The sequence below is a fragment of the Cyprinus carpio genome, chromosome B14 (assembly GCF_018340385.1).
Source record: "Cyprinus carpio isolate SPL01 chromosome B14, ASM1834038v1, whole genome shotgun sequence".
Taxonomy (NCBI): domain Eukaryota; kingdom Metazoa; phylum Chordata; class Actinopteri; order Cypriniformes; family Cyprinidae; genus Cyprinus; species Cyprinus carpio.
The window spans coordinates 3,030,377-3,047,970 of record NC_056610.1 but is presented as its reverse complement, the minus strand read 5'-3'; positions in this window follow the sequence as shown (position 1 = coordinate 3,047,970).

Genomic DNA, 17,594 nt, shown 5'->3' with positions numbered 1-17,594 from the left:
AGTCGTCTGAGGTCATTTTCACTGCAACTGATAACTGTGTGAGACACAAGATGGTGCCAACTGCAGTTGTATGAAATAAAAGAGAGTGAATTTGGACAATAAGTGCAGCAAAAGTGCTGTGGCTTCTGACAAGACGTGGTCATTTTCAACACTTGAACCCACCTCTAAACATAATTGTCACTGGGGCATAAACAGATCATCTATAAACCTGAGAATGAGATTATATGAATTCATACGAATTAACCACCAATGTGACAAAAATGAGATTGTGTTGGTATTAGGGGTGATTTTGGATACAGCCCGAGAGTATTATGAGAGATGCAAAAGTATGGGTGGTTTCAGTTGCCCGGATGAGTGGACTGATAAACAGCATTGCCTTTGACAACAGGGACTATTAGGAAAAATTTGCCCGTGATTGACCAGTATCAAGTATTTCTGCTATGGCGAGTCGAGGTGAAGAAAGAGGAGAGGTGGATGATATTAGCAGCCATTTAATAATTTTTATAAACAAAACAAGGAGTTAATCTAACAATTATTTAAACTAAGGCACAGGAGAAAACTTTAACCTGTGACACTTTACAAACATTAGCAAAGATAATACAGGACAATGAACTGAGCCAAACAGAGGGCTGAAATGAAGACAGGATAACAAGAAACTGAACAAGACACAGGTGATCATAACCATGGCAACAACCAAGGCATATGGGAAAACAATAAACATACACTAACAAATGAAAAGTACTAAAGAAAATCGAGCTAAAGTTTACATTTTTAGAGAGCTGTGTTTCTTGTCATGTTTTGTGGGTTTATTTCAGAAACAGTATCTTTTATGATGTTTAACCAAGTGCAGTGCATTTCCCTTTCGACAAACTGTAAGTGCATTACTGTACATAGGTCTTTTTTGCATGTTTTTACAAACTGTTGGACATGTCAGATTTGCTTTGTAATCATATAATTTAAACTTGTACTGAACCTGGAACAATTTATTGTCAAGCCATATAAATTACCACACAAAATGACAGGTAGCAGTTATCTCATGGGTCCTATTAAACAGCCTAAACTGCTAGACCAAGCATACCATAACCGAAACCCCATATCCCCTTATATAAAGGAGAAGATCTCGGATTAATCTATCTATCTATCACCATACTAACATTTCACATTAACACTACACAAACCTGTGCTAGCAGTGCACAAACAATATTTTTCTGTCCTGTCAGTTTGTACCCAATATAAGGCTGCATTCCTCCCTTTCTCGCACCCTGTGAGGCACATATGGATCCTTCATTTTGCTTTCTTTTCACGATCCCCCCTCTTTCTCTCTGCTGTCCTCCAACAGCGGGAGGAAATGCATGCTTTTCATCATTCCAGCCTTGTCTCTAAGCCACAGCTGGCAAATTAATTTAGGTGCTTTCTACACTGCAGCTCAGAGTTTCATCTGAACGCAGAGCATGGAGCCAAAACAATCAGATAGTCAAGGGAAACCTTGAGAAACCTTTACCTGAGGACACACAGAGCATTTGAACAAACAGTCTACCTCCTGAATAGGTAGGCTAATGAGATGCCCAAAATCACAACAAGGCAAAACAGAAAAAGAGTCATAACATAACAAAGTATAGTATACATGGAACAAGTTCTTGGGTCTTTTGCCCAGTGAGTTATTATGCTTTGAATTGTGATAAAGCATTGCTTAATACTGTAACTGACATTTTTCATTGTTACTGCACACCAAATGGGCTTGTTTTAGCACTTTAAATAATGTTAAACACCAAAGAAATGTTAATTATCAAGCTTAGGAGGTGAATGCAAGCACTCAATAAAGCATGTGGTCTGTGAGCACTCTCACCTTACAAAAATAAGCTTCTGTTACATTTCCCACGGCATTCTTCTCAGCACTGGCAAATAGCTTTAAGCCTCAATATTAATACTTCTAAAATACTTCAAGAGTAATCACACAGTCTTGCCAAGTGGGGCCCACTAAGTTCTTCTATGGCATAGTCTACTTACAGAGTCTGGAGAGGGGGCACATAAAAAATAGGAAATTTAGTGAAGGCCCTGACATTAATTTACAGGGCCTAAGAAGTTTATATTAATCTCAAGTTTCAGTTAAATCTGGAAGTATTTGTGAAATGAAAAAGCATTTTGGAAGGAAGTTACATAAAACAATGCAATGGTAAATGTGTGTTATTTTTTATTTTAATAAGAACAGCTTGAAGCGCCCTGTTGGTGGCTGGAGAAGGGGCTTTGCATAATATCTCATTATACAACTCATTATACGCCAGAATAGAGGCAAAGAGCACTGAGAAATTCAATCACAGCTTAGTCAACTGCCTGAAAACATACTATTTTGAGTGCAAATGTGTGATTGGTGGTATACACTTTTGTCGGCTGGAAATGTGATGGTATAACTAAGCATTTATTTATTTATTTATTTTAATTCTATATGGTTTCGATTTTCAGTGACAAAAGGTTTCATGATTTTTTCCCCCCTTTATTTACAGAAATTATAGTCTCAATCATCTTGCTCAACTAATTTTTGGGCGATATTTGTCTAATGTGACAAAACCCTGATAAAAGGGCCCTTGAATATGCAATGGATTTGCCTTCATTTAGCAATGTTTATGCTATAGACATGAAATAGCTGAAATCATATGGCTGATGAGAGTAGCTGCTTGAAATTATTCACTCATACAGACAGATTTCAAGCCACTTTTGTTGTATGAACAGGACAATTGCACTGACTGTGTGAGCGTAGCTGTACTTGAGTAGGGGAAATATGCAATTTTGAATCATTCAGAAACCACACAACACAAAACTGGCAGTTAAAATGTAAGTTTTAAAAAAGCTTCCTTGTTACTCTAAACTTCTTAGTCGTCAATAACAACTTTTTAGTCACTGACAATGGCAGATACTAAATCCTTGGCATAAGAAAGTAGGTACACATATAAGAAATAGGTGCACACAGAAAAATCCTTGTTTTTTTCCTCTTTTATTTACATACACGTGCCTTGAGCTGTTGTATAACCAGTGTTGCTAGTAATAGTTGTGTTATGGACATATGTCAGCATGGCTATGGTTACGTTGTGATACTGCATCATTGATCATTATATAGGTTTATTAGTATGGGTTTGCAGATTTTAACATACTGGTCTTTGTAGCTAATAAGGGACATTGAGAGGTTAGCGCCAAGATAACTTTGAGATTTCAGTATGTGATTTGAGGTGTAGGCAGACAGCGTGGGCAGCAGGCATTGAGCCAAGTAGCCTCTGGCTGCCACCGAACACAGATTTCTCCAGGCTTCTCTGCTCATTAAGCGTGCTGAACATGATACAAGTGAGTGCTGATCTAGCATGGTATCCTGTGCCTGAAATCCTAACAAACCAGTGAGATATGGCTCAACAGATCATGGATATATATTATTTCCCTGAGGAAGCTGACTGTATTTGTGCTGAAGGCTTTCTAATGTGCTGGATGTAGTTTACTGTGTGTAATCACTTGTCTTTCGGCCTTGGCTCTCTCATGTACACTGTAATTAGTGCTGGGTTTGTGTTCTAGAACCGATCAGTTATATGTATCCATTGCTCTTTAAAGATCTTTGAGACAGTATCAATATTACAGTGATTGTTGTTTAGAGAAGTGGCTTGATGGAATACACGTGTTAGCTTTGATCATAATAAATAACATATGAGTCTTAGATTTGGAGATTAGTATACAGTATGTTAAAAGCTGTACAAAGAAACTGAAGGAAAAGTTCACCAACATTTCTGTCAATATTTAATCACCCTTATGTTGGTCAAAACCTGTATGACTTCAGAAGAACATGTTTGAGCATATGAAAACAATCAATCAATCAATAAATATAGTGTGTGTGTGCGCTCACTATATAAATATATTTCTACAAATACTACTGTTGTTGTGTCACCAAATGTTTTAATGAAAGCTTTTAAGAAAATGTAGTTGTTTAAGATTCAGACATGCATTATTTGCAAAGCAAGACTATTTTGAGATTACTTGAATCATTTTCATATCTACTGGCTGTTTTAGTCATTATCAAGAGGAGTAATAATAGGCTACAACTTGTGACTTCCTGTAATAACGGCAGACAATTATTTCATCTCTGTGCCAAATTACCCAAATGGATTCAATAAAGCATTCCATGGCTTCTAATATTCCTATTTATTTACTTTTCACTTTGCAATTATAATTGGGTCTAATTAAAGTGCAAGGACTTGCGTCAGATTCTAATATTAAAAAAACCTTATTCCTCACCCAGAGGTACTGAAAATACCTCCAGACACCTTTCATCTTTGTCTGAGGTCTCACTTATCACCAGCAGTAGAGAATCAAGTGTTTAATCAATGAATTAGACCGGAGATTGCTGGACAGCATTATTGGAAGAGACAGACACCGAGGTTTGTCAAGACTCTGGTGTTGATAGCTTAGCTCTGGGCAATAAGCACTGATAATTCACTAGCTTCTCACTGAGGAACATCCATTACACTCCTACCAGACGCTCATTAATTTCCATAGAAGCGATGCATCATCAATTCTGTCTTCTCTCAAGTGTGTGGCAAGTTCATTTACAACCTGTAGAAGTGTGGAAGGGGAAACTTCTCCAAGGGCTTGATGGAAACAGCAAGTGGTATTTATAGCTATCCAAACAAAGGGAAGGGGGATTAATGGCAATGTTGTGAGCAATTCTGTGCGATAAAGAAGATGGAAGGACGTCCTGAGGGGAGGCCAAATTGCTTGAATGCTTTGGTTAATATTTGTTTGCAGAAGACTTGAGAATGAATGCTTCTGTGTTTTACTGGGCTTGATTTCTCTCCATCTTTTACCCCCTTCTTACAGATTTACTTTGTTTTCAATAAATTCCAAGTGACTTTCTTTTCAGCAGCTTATTTTTATTGATCTACATTGGCAAGTTTGAGGTTTATCATCATGTATTATAATGCAGTCATTACTCGTGAAGAAGTTTAAGGTGATGTATCATCTTTAGATGTTTCCGTGTCTCAGTCTAATATGTAGAGCATGTTTCCCAAAGTGAGCGCAAAAATGTATTTTTGAGGGCTGTTGCCTAGGCTAATAAAAAGATCACATTTAGTGTAGTCTGGAAAATAATCCACAAAAGTTAATTCATGTGTAATGATGAAGAAATATAAATACAAATTTATATAGGTTAATTAATAAGAGTAGGAACAATGCATAAACAAGATGGCTGTCACTAATCACAAGGGAACTAGTGGATCGATTCTGAGGAAATGAGGTCAAACAAGGTTATTGTAGTACTGCTTGAGTACACTCAGGCCTCATTTGTGTAGAGTGGAGTTGGTATTGCATTTAGTAGCAGTTCTAGTTCTTAAACTGTTTTTATTCATAACCTTTGTTTTTATGCTCTTAAAATAAACTGCTTTAAATAAACACCTTTTTGGATGCCAACATCGCTCCCATATTGACATCTCGGTGTGAATTTTCCTTGTGACTGCTCGGGTTGCGGTCACACATGTTCTTATTTCAGTGTTGTTGAAAAAACCTAACCCTAACCCATAAGAGTAAACTTAATCCATCAACTGAACGCTGAACATGCATTTTAGACCCCCATCACTTGCTTTTCATGTTTCCATGTGACTTCAGTTAATGGTGAATTGAAAGCACCTGTCCTGTGTGGACCACTAATGTTAATGGTGGAAATATTACTCTTGGATTAACAAACAACTGAGGTTTATGTATCACCAAGGTTTTGACTTATTAACATACAAATAAAAAGTTCCTAAAAAGTGCTCAGATCAAAGATTGACAATCATGGGGCCTCACGATCACGAAACTCACATATCTCATTTGCTGCAACATACTGTACATTTGCCCAGATTCGACAAGGTGGTTTGGTTCCTCTCTTGAAGAACTGTGGAAATGGAAATATGTATAACAAAGACCAGCTGCTGGTTCTTCTCTCCTGGCCAATGGACCCCAGCCAGGAGGACAACTCTTGGCATGATAAGTCTGGACAGCTGGGGTGATCTGTCGAGCCTTTCCAGAAGAACATAATCCATGGTCTGATGAGGCTGGTGGGCTGTCATGCTCTTCCCATCATTACTGCCTGTAAATCTCTCTGGGATCTGTGCTCTGTAACTCAGGCTCTCCATGCATGTATACATACTCTTACTTTCTGTATACTCAAAAATTTTGGGTCTTTAGTTAGAATATGGCCAAAAAGCCAGCCAAGTTCACTTAAATACAATAATTTTTGCTGAATAAAAACAGCTTTTCCATCTGTCGGTTTTTATAGCTCATTCATCAGCTGTGCAGTGTTTTCACAGTTTTATTGCAGAGAGTGAAGGATCAAGGACAGATGGAGTTACTTGCATAGAAATTAAATCCAGTGATATTTTTTATAAGGAATTATTCAAAGCACAGTTTCATTTTTCTAGCATTAAAAACAGTGCCAACATAATTCTAGATCATTGCAGTGATTGCTTATGACCTAACCGAAGCAGGAAGGAAACATTAATTGTTACTTTTGTGTCACACAACTGATCAGACTTAATACTCTATGAAGTAATAATGCATGAATATATCAAACCCAGAAAACAAAAACACACCAAGAACCTCTCACTAAATTTTAGTATGTCTTTCATGTCAAGGCCTCCAGGTCCTGAGGGAAGAAAACCCTTGCCTTGTTCCCATGCCTCAGTAGGTGTGCCAACAGGTGTTGCCCTGCATACGACACTTCATCACTTCAAGATGAAAACTATGAAAGGATTTGGCAACTGCACACTTTTAATAACTTCCACCTGCCTCACAGGGGCAAGACCCCTTGTATTACTGCCTGAGCACCTCTACTGAGCGTGATTGTCCTTGCCTGAAAAGTGCTTTGTGTGTAGTGCAAGAGGAGCTGAGGAGAAGAACCAATGATAATTGCTTCCATAGGAGAGAGAAGAGGCAAGAGAGATGGAAAATACTGTGGAACATCTCTTAAAAGGTGATCTTGAGGTTACTGTTGTCTTGAAGATGATGAAGACTCTTGGATGTGATTGGATTTCTCTGAAGCACTGTCCCATCTGCTTTTCTGAGCCTCTACTGTATATTGGGTTGAGCAGCAGGCTATAGATAAGAGTCCCATGATAACATTGATAGCACACTTGCTAAATGACACAGCACTGCTTTAGGTGGGGTTTTATGGCTGCTGTCAGAGGACAACTGAACTAAGCAGGGTTCTTCTGGGCTTAGCATAGTGCACATGTGGAGTTTACTGGAGAATTTCTCAGATAATGCCAGGATTCTTCTAAAAAAGCAAAACTCATAAATAGCAAAGTATTTCGTTTTTATGGGCTGAATTACCCAATTTAATTAACAACTAGGCTCAAAAGAAACTGTAGACTTGGCTGTGGATCAATGTCTTGGATCAGTGCAAACAACATTCCTTATATCAAGAAAATGGAGATTATTTTGTCATTAGTGGTGCCTTATAAAGAGTTTGTTCACCCAAAAATTCAATCCTGTCAATTACTCACACTAATGTCATTCCGATATGACTTTCATTTGCTTGTTGAGTAGAGATGTCCATTATTTTTAAGCAATCAGACTCTCATTTCACACAATACTAGACAAAACATTCTTGCCATGACAAATGATACCTAATAGACTTCACATGAAAGAGGCACATGAGCCATAGAGACCAGACCCTGAATTCTAGAAAAGTTCTTAGGAAAGAATGTTATGAAAGAATGTTCAGAATGAAGGCAATTCTTTATTTTTCTTTTTCTTAACAAGAAAAATGTATTGGAAGTAGCAACTACATAGCAACGCGTTCTCATATTTTCTTAAAATGTAAAAATCAATTTTGCACCATCCAGTATATTAAGTCTCATAGTCATTTTGGGTTTGGTGGATGAATGAGTCTATATAATGAGTTGCCGAAAGGGCAGGCTGTTAGTCTTCAGAGACAGGCCAAGATTCCAGCTAAAGCATATGCTTCATTACAACATGAAGATGGATCCCAGTGGCTTTGGAATCTGTGTAATCAACTCTTTCTGAGATCTGCTGTCAACAGACATCGAACATCAAACATTGGACAACGTCCATCAGGAACTATGATTCTTTCGTCCTACCTGGCATTCTTTAATGGCTGGCCAGCTTTCTGTTTTGGCAGCTGTCCAGACGGATGAAGGTGCATCACAGAAAGGATTCTGGTGGAAGAACTGTGCAGTGTAGAGAGAACATGGCAGCAGGAATTTGGCTTCTGGTCCATGTCTAAATGCTGCATTGGTACCTTCTACAGGAGGAGATAAAGTGTAGGTGGACATATATATATATATATATATATATATATATATATATATATATATATATATATATATATATATATAAATATATAATATATATATATATATATATATATATATATATATATATATTATTGATATATATATATATATATATATGTATGTATATATATATATATTTTTTTTTTTGACTGACTCATAATTTTTTATTTTATCACTTTTAGTGCTGCTCGAGTTGTGCAGCTTATTTGATGTGTGCTATTTCTTTTCTAAGCAATCAGTCTGACAGTTATTTTCTATTTCATTTAATCCTGGCAACTACTCTTGCACTCTAAAAGTCTGCAAAAATATGTCCCATATTCCTTGCCTAACCCCAACCCTAACCTTAACATAACACTAACCCTAACCATAACCCTATATATATAAATGGTTGAATTTAAAACAAAATACATTTTTATTTTTTAGCGTTCATTTTTTTTTTTTTTTGATTTATGTGATTTTCTTTTTCTTTTTTGGACTGCAGATAAAAAGTCCAAAAATCCAAACTTGGTCTGTGATTCAAATTAGAAAAAATTTGAGAATGTAGTTGCCCAAGGTACAAATCAGATACAGAGAACACATTTTTTAATTTTTTCTTGTATATGTTATCTACACTTTCCAGATGCTCTTGTCGAAGATTCTGAGTGCGTGTTATTATCCACAGTTCACCTCGGTCATCCTCAATATCTTCAAACTGCACTACAGTATCTGCCTGTCAGGATGGCTGTTCACCGGATGGTCCAGGGAGTTGATGTGGAAACCATCTGATGTGAAACCCTCAGAGCACACATGTACACCATCGTTCTTATAGGCAGTATAAACAAGCACTGATCTCCCCCAGCACCAGCCACATTCTCCTCCTCTGCTGCTGAGTGCTTTCCACACTCATGTAAGTTCTGATCGCTTTTACAGGAACCAGTGTTTGAGACTGACAGTATAATATCTGCTAGCTGTCCCTCATTCTGTTTCTGCTGCCTCAGGAATTCTCAAAATGTCTATCATAAGTTTTGTAACAAATAATTACTTTTATTCAGCAAAGATGTATTACATCAAAAGTCAAAAGTGACAGTACAGTAAATACATGTACAATGTTACAATAAAATTATGTTTCAAATAAATGCTGTTTTTTTACTTTCTATTGATCAAATAAAATATTCCTCATAAATATTACTCAGCACAACTTACAACAGTGATAATTAGGAATAGGAAATAGAAAAAGTTTATTGAGTATTAAAATGTTACTTTAGAATATTAGAATGATTTCTAAAGGATCATGTGACATCATATGAAATTCAGGTTTACATCACAAATAAATTTTAAAGTATATTAAAATAGAAAACAGAAAATTGTAACAATATTTCTCAATGTCAAGATGGGCAGAGGATTACCAATTCCCCCAATGCTGCGGCGAAAAATAGTGGAGCAATATCAGAAAGGAGTTTCTCAGAGAAAAATTGCAAAGAGTTTGAAGTTATCATCATCTACAGTGCATAATATCATCCAAAGATTCAGAGAATCTGGAACAATCTCTGTGCGTAAGGGTCAAGGCCGGAAAATCATACTGGATGCCCATGATCTTTGGGCCCTTAGACGGCACTGCATCACATACAGGAATGCTACTGTAATGGAAATCACAACATGTGCTCAGGAATATTTCCAGAAAACATTGTCGGTGAACACAATCCACCGTGCCATTCGCCCGTTGCCAGCTAAAACTCTATAGGTCAAAAAAGAAGCCATATCTAAACATGATCCAGAAGCGCAGGCATTTTCTCTGGGCCAAGGCTCATTTACAATGGACTGTGGCAAAGTGGAAAACTGTTCTGTGGTCAGAACAACAAAACAGAAAATGGCCAGCCTGCAGTCCAGATCTTTCACCCATAGAAAACATTTGGCGCATCATGTAGGGGACAGATATTATAAGATTTTATCTTCTTTCTGATCCCTTTTGCACATGGGAATTTAAATTATCTAAAGAAGAAAATGAAATGTTTTGTGTTTTACCATGGAGCAATAAAATAAAATGAAATGAAATGAAATAAAGACGAAAGATGCGACAAAGAAGACCTAAGACAGTTGAGCAGCTAGAAGACTGTATTAGACAAGAATGGGACAACATTCCTATTCCTAAACTTGAGCAACTTGTCTCCTCAGTCCCCAGACATTTGCAGACTGTTATAAAAAGAAGAGGGGATGCCACACAGTGGTAAACATTTTTTGAGATGTGTTGATGCCATGAAATTTAAAATCAACTTATTTTTCCCTTAAAATGATAAATTTTCTCAGTTTAAACATTTGATATGTCATCTATGTTGTATTCTGAATAAAATATTGAAATTTGAAACTTCCACATCATTGAATTGTGTTTTTATTCACAATTTGTACAGTGTCCCAACTTTTTTGGAATTGGGTTTGTGCATATATATATATATATATATATATATATTTGTATATATATATATATATATATATATATACATACAGGTCCTTCTCAAAAAATTAGCATATTGTGAAAAAAGTTCATTATTTTCCATAATGTAATGATAAAAATTTAACTTTCATATATTTTAGATTCATTGCACACCAACTGAAATATTTCAGGTCTTTTATTGTTTTAAATACTGATGATTTTGGCATACAGCTCATGAAAACCCAAAATTCCTATCTCAAAAACTTAGCATATTTCATCCGACCAATAAAAGAAAAGTGTTTTTAATACAAAAAAAGTCAACCTTCAAATAATTATGTTCAGTTATGCACTCAATACTTGGTCGGGAATCCTTTTGCAGAAGTGACTGCTTCAATGCGGCGTGGCATGGAGGCAATCAGCCTGTGGCACTGCTGAGGTGTTATGGAGGCCCAGGATGCTTCGATAGCGGCCTTAAGCTCATCCAGAGTGTTGGGTCGTGCGTCTCTCAACTTTCTCTTCACAATATCCCACAGATTCTCTATGGGGTTCAGGTCAGGAGAGTTGGCAGGCCAATTGAGCACAGTAATACCATGGTCAGTAAACCATTTACCAGTGGTTTTGGCACTGTGAGCAGGTGCCAGGTCGTGCTGAAAAACGAAATCTTCATCTCCATAAAGCTTTTTCAGCAGATGGAAGCATGAAGTGCTCCAAAATCTCCTGATAGCTAGCTGCATTGACCCTGCCCTTGATAAAACACAGTGGACCAACACCAGCAGCTGACATGGCACCCCAGACCATCACTGACTGTGGGTACTTGACACTGGACTTCAGGCATTTTGGCATTTCCTTCTCCCAGTCTTCCTCCAGACTCTGGCACCTTGATTTCCGAATGACATGCAAAATTTGCTTTCATCCGAAAAAAAGTACTTTGGACCACTGAGCAACAGTCCAGTGCTGCTTCTCTGTAGCCCAGGTCAGGCGCTTCTGCCGCTGTTTTCTGGTTCAAAAGCACACGCCTGTGCACGGTGGCTCTGGATGTTTCTACTCCAGACTCAGTCCACTGCTTCCGCAGGTCCCCCAAGGTCTGGAATCGGTCCTTCTCCACAATCTTCCTCAGGGTCCGGTCACCTCTTCTCGTTGTGCAGCGTTTTTTTGCCACACTTTTTCCTTCCCACAGACTTCCCACTGAGGTGCCTTGATACAGCACTCTGGGAACAGCCTATTCGTTTCAGAAATTTCTTTCTGTGTCTTACCCTCTCGCTTGAGGGTGTCAATGATGGCCTTCTGGACAGCAGTCAGGTCGGCAGTCTTACCCATGATTGCGGTTTTGAGTAATGAACCAGGCTGGGAGTTTTTTTAAAAGCCTCAGGAATCTTTTGCAGGTGTTTAGAGTTAATTAGTTGATTCAGATGATTAGGTTAATAGCTCGTTTAGAGAACCTTTTCATGATATGCTAATTTTTTTGAGATAGGAATTTTGGGTTTTCATGAGCTGTATGCCAAAATCATCAGTATTAAAACAATAAAAAGACCTGAAATATTTCAGTTGGTGTGCAATGAATCTAAAATATATGAAAGTTTAATTTTTATCATTACATTATGGAAAATAATAAACTTTTTCACAATATGCTAATTTTTTGAGAAGGACCTGTATATATATGGAGCCTACTTACCTGTATCCTATGACAGTTTTCCGGCATTCAGTTTGCTCCTTTGGCCATTATATCACAGACTCAAGTTTTTTTGCCCAACGACGAGAAATGTACTGGGAATTTTTCTGATCCTCTGTCGCAATCTGCCGACCCTAGGATCACTCATTCTTCACCAGTCACAGCCGTCGAGCACCAGGCTTCGCTGCTCTGCTAAACCATCCACCATCATTCCGCACAAGACCGGGCTCTCCTCGAGTGATGAGTCACGGCAGCAGGCCTCAATCAAGCCTGGACCACACCCCAGTTCTCACCGCAGCAAAACCTCACTCTCTTTCCACTTCGGCTCAACTTTTCACCCTTGCTCTTCTGGCTGCAGCGCCACATGCAGCAGAGCCTCCAGCTCTTGTAGCAGACGCTAGCGCGAGACTGTCTCTGTAAAGACACTAAAAGGCAGGTCGTTTCTTGCTAAAAGCTGTTAAATGACGTGGTGACATAAAATGACATTAACATCCATTGTAACCTTGATGCAAAACTGTGTAGAACACACAATGAAATTACTCAAATGTTCTGTATTAATTTTAACTAGCATTTTACCTGTATTTTAAATTACACATTGTACTTCAATAGACTGATAAGATAAGATAAAAAAGATTGATTTTCAAGAAAATAAGTTCAACAGTTTGTACCTATAATTGTTAATTATTAAGGATTTCACTTCACTAACAACTAAGCTGTATAGTGAAGCGAAGTGACATGTGGCCAAGTATGGTGACCCATACCCAGAATATGTGCTCTGCATTTAAGCCATCCAAGTGGCACACACACAGTAGTTAGCAATAGGCAGCCAATGCTGCAGCACCCAGGGGACAGTTGGGGGTTTGGTGCCTTGCTCAAGGGTCTCACCTCAGTCAAGAGTGCTGGTTATTCACTTCTAAAACCTACAATTCCTGCCGGACCTGAGACTCAAACTGGCAACCTTCGGGTTACAAGTCTGACTCTCTATCCATTAGGCCATGACTGCCCCATAAAGAATCAAATGCAATTAGCAACCTAATTCGCATGTAATGTGCATATTGCTAGGCACCTCTCTCCAAGTCTCTACCAGCTGATGTGCTGCTTGGCTGGCTAGCTGTTTCAATACTTTCTTCTTTTGGTGTGGTTAAGAGGAAAAGCATTTTCTTTTCATCATTTTATTACTTATTGAAAATTGCTACAATTCGCCAAATACTTTTTTTAAATGGCTAAATTCATTGCTAGCGCTTTTTAAAAAACAAAACAAAAACAAGTTGCTAGGGTAGTCTAAGAAGTTGTTAAATCCAGCAACAAAATTGCTAAGTTAGCAACACTGCAGGCTACTCGGGCATTTCAACATTTAAACAAAACTTAACATAATGTATTATAAACATTATCATGTACATTAGCATTATATCAAAAGCCCACAGAAGGTTCCAATAGCCTGATGATTGTTTTTTACATGTCACTGCTTGATAAACAACATTTAATTCAAATTTACCAAGGGCATTGGTTCGCATCTCCATGGCCCCCGCCAGATGCTCGACTCTCCCCAGTCCTCAGCACTGTTCGAACTCTATCCTCTGGTCGTCGCTGCCTTTTTGTGGGGAAAAACTGGATGTCAAGCAGCATCTTAGTTTACTGCAACAACGAAGCGACCTCTCACTGCATAAATAAAGGCTGTTCTCATTCCCTCACTCTCATGCCACTACTAAGATGTCCAATCTGGATTTCATCATGTGATCAGTTTATTATAACTGCTAAACACATTTCCAGATCCAAAAATCACATTGCTGATTCTCTCTCTCATTTTATGTTTCAGAAATTCAGAGCGTTGGCTCTGGAGGTGGACCCATCAGCAACCGTAGTACCTCACTATTCACAACTCATATTCCCATAACTCATCCCTCCGCATCAGTTGATTCTATCCTTCAAGCAGTTTCACTCAGAACTATCCATTCATATCTAACAGCTTGGAGATGTTTCAAAGCATTTTTACCTCTACTATAAACTGCCATTTCCCGATTTATCTCTCCTTGCAATTACTTCATTGATTTCCTACCTTAATTCCGTCAAGAACCTCCAAGCCGGGTCTATTAAAGGTTACTGAAGTGGCATGAAATTTTTTCACAAACGAATCTACGGCTTCCCCTTCCCCAAAATAAATAATTCTCAAACTTGTCTTCTAATTAAAGGAATTCAGTGCTCTCAACCATTAGGCCCAGTTTCCAGACAGCCTATAACTTTGGACATTCTTACAAAATGCATCCAAGAGTCATCCAAGTTGACGACTCTAACCACCCTGTTACAACTTTTTGGTTCAAAAAACACTTAACACTCCTCATTCTATCAGGCTTACCACAGTCAATTTTTCCACCCACTCATTTTGCATCAGGGCTGCAACTACAGCAGTTTATATATATAGCCATATAGCCATCGTTTCGAATCTCATTGCTTATTCAGCATCGGACGGGACTCCCCCTTTCCAGTGCAGCAGAGCCGTGGCTCCCTTCGTTTGCAGTGTGAGGCTTCCATCTGTTATTTGTCATTTTGAGTTACGCTATGTACTCTGCGGCAGACGGGGCTCTCCCTCCCAGTGCAGCAGAGTCGCAGGCTCTCTTTGGTCACTGTGATGGCTCCATCCGAGGCATCAAACCGCGCCTCGTATTCAGCTGCAAGAGGAATTCTTCCTTCTGGTGCAGCAGAGCCGCAGCTCCGTTCGGACACAGCGATTCCGAAGGGACTAATCTCCTTGCAAATCTCCTTGCTTATTCAGCATTGGACGGGGCTCTTCCTTCCAGTGCTGCAGAGTCGCAACTCCCTCCGGATGCAGTGGGAGTCCCTCCATCAGTCGCTTCGAATCTCATTGATTACTGAGCATCGGACGAGGCTTTCCCTTCCAGTCCAGCAGAGCCGAAGCTCCCTTCGGTCGCAGTATGAGCCCTCTGTCTGTCGTTTTCAGTTACGCTGCGTACTCGGTGGCGGACGGGGCTCTCCCTCCTGGTACAGCAGAGCTGCAGGCTCCGTTTGGTCGTAGTGAGAGCCCTCCATCCGACGCGTCAAATTTAGCCGCAAGAGGAACTCTCCCTTCTGGCGCAGCAGAGCCACAGCTCCCTTCGGACGCAGCGAGAGTCCCTCATTTGATTTCTGCCATCATGTTCCTCTTTTAGCGGCATGTTGGGATTGCCAGTCCGAGGCTGCGACGCTGCTGTACAGTTAGTTATGTCTTGAATGTAAACAGATGTGACAAAATATATGATATCTCTCAAAATAATGGGTCTGTGCATAGACCTTGCAGTGTTAATGCAGCTGCAGAATTAATTTAGCATTACAATCATTGTACTTGTATGTGTTTGTTTAGGCTGTAATCAGTGTTAGGTAGTAAGGCTCATTTTAACGATTTAAGGGAAACATGTACATATGGAGGCCTCTAGGCTAGATGTGCACCACTCATGCTTATGACTGTGGCAGATGGGGGACCAGACCTGTGTAATCTGGACCTTATAGCAACAACAACACCACCACTTTTCGCCTCCTGTTTCTCTCAGCTCCTATTAAATGTTACTCCTTTGTGTTCAATTTTCTAGATAACTGCAAATCTTTTCCGTTGTGTGGTAAACTGTGAATAACATACACAAGCGCAACTGTTGGTGTAAGACGCCCCACATTTTAATCAGATGCACAGAATTGTTTAATTCCCAGATGCAAGGGTGTAAATTAAATATTCATCAGTTTACCCATCCACTGTCCTCCATGCTGGTTCACAGCAAAACCTGAAGCAATTCAAATTTTTGTCTACGTCTTACCAGTGCCCAGCAGACTTTGAGAGGCTGTGACACTGCCTCATTGAAGGGTGTGTGATATGTACAAAATAATGTTCTTCTGGTCAAGAGATGTTTTACTTCTCAACATAGCTCACGTCAAGGCGTGTCTCTCATGCAAACGCGTGCAGACAGCTGCTTAGCTGTACATAACTTTGCCCTTGGCAAGAACGTGCATGCAATGCGAGATGTATATTTCTATAAATATGTAAAAAGAGCTACAAGGCTCTGTGTCACTCATGGCTCCACAGTCAGTTATCTTAAGGAATCTTAAGGAAAAAGGACATAATTCATGTCTTCAGAAACACGCACCCTGATTAGTAAAGTGAACTTATCCATACTAGCATTTCACAAGCGATAGATGCTCACATCTGTGAAGGTGGAGAGGACGCAGAAAATAATTACTCAGAGGCAAGCCAGCACAATGCTGCGTGCATTCCAGTGTAAACTATTGGACATGCTAGTTCATGCATTTGGCACATCTGAGCTAACATCGTCTGTGACAGAACATCAGTGAAAACATTATCGTATGGGTAGCTTAGGGCTCAGCTTCTGAGGAATCTGAGATCATGTTTTTGAAGACAAAACGGTGCTTGGCATGTAAGTGTACCATTTCTGGGCTTGTGCACTTTGTTTCACAAATTTGCACACTTTTGGTTTAAAGGCCAGCAGACTGCACACAGATTGTTCATGAATGACGCTCCTCAACCAGAATCTTATCTTACTTGTCAACAAAGTCATTTTTATCTATACTCAGCTTGGTGCCTAAATGTGAATGACAGAATAACATCTTTATGGCAAATTTATTCTTAATCATTAAAATATGTTAGTTCATGACTTGAATTTAATTATAATATTACTGAACCTAAAAACTGTTAAACATTTATTATTTTTGTGTTTTCTCTTACTACCTTATCCTACTGGCTTAAAGAAAAAAATACATTTTATTAACCTATTAACTATAGCTAGATGTCATGATAATACATAGGACACTCTTGGACCCCAAAGTGATTCTATTGACTAAAAGCTCTTTTAATGTGTACTTTATTCAGTGCCTGATTAGAAATCTGAAATAGCTTTTTGAAGTATTTCATCTGAACCATGTTATTATGACCATTTTAAGAACTTTCTGAGTGAACTATTGGACCAACAATGGAAATTCTGTCATCATTTACTCACCCTCATTTCGCTCCACATTCATAAGACATCCTTTCATCTTTGAAACACAAGTGAACATATTTTTTAAACAATTCTCTCATCCATATGTGGTAGTCTATGTCTATTCTGTATACTTGTTTTCTTTTTATTAATTAAAAAGCAAACACACACACACACACACACACACACACACACACACACACAAAAAACCTTGACTTTCT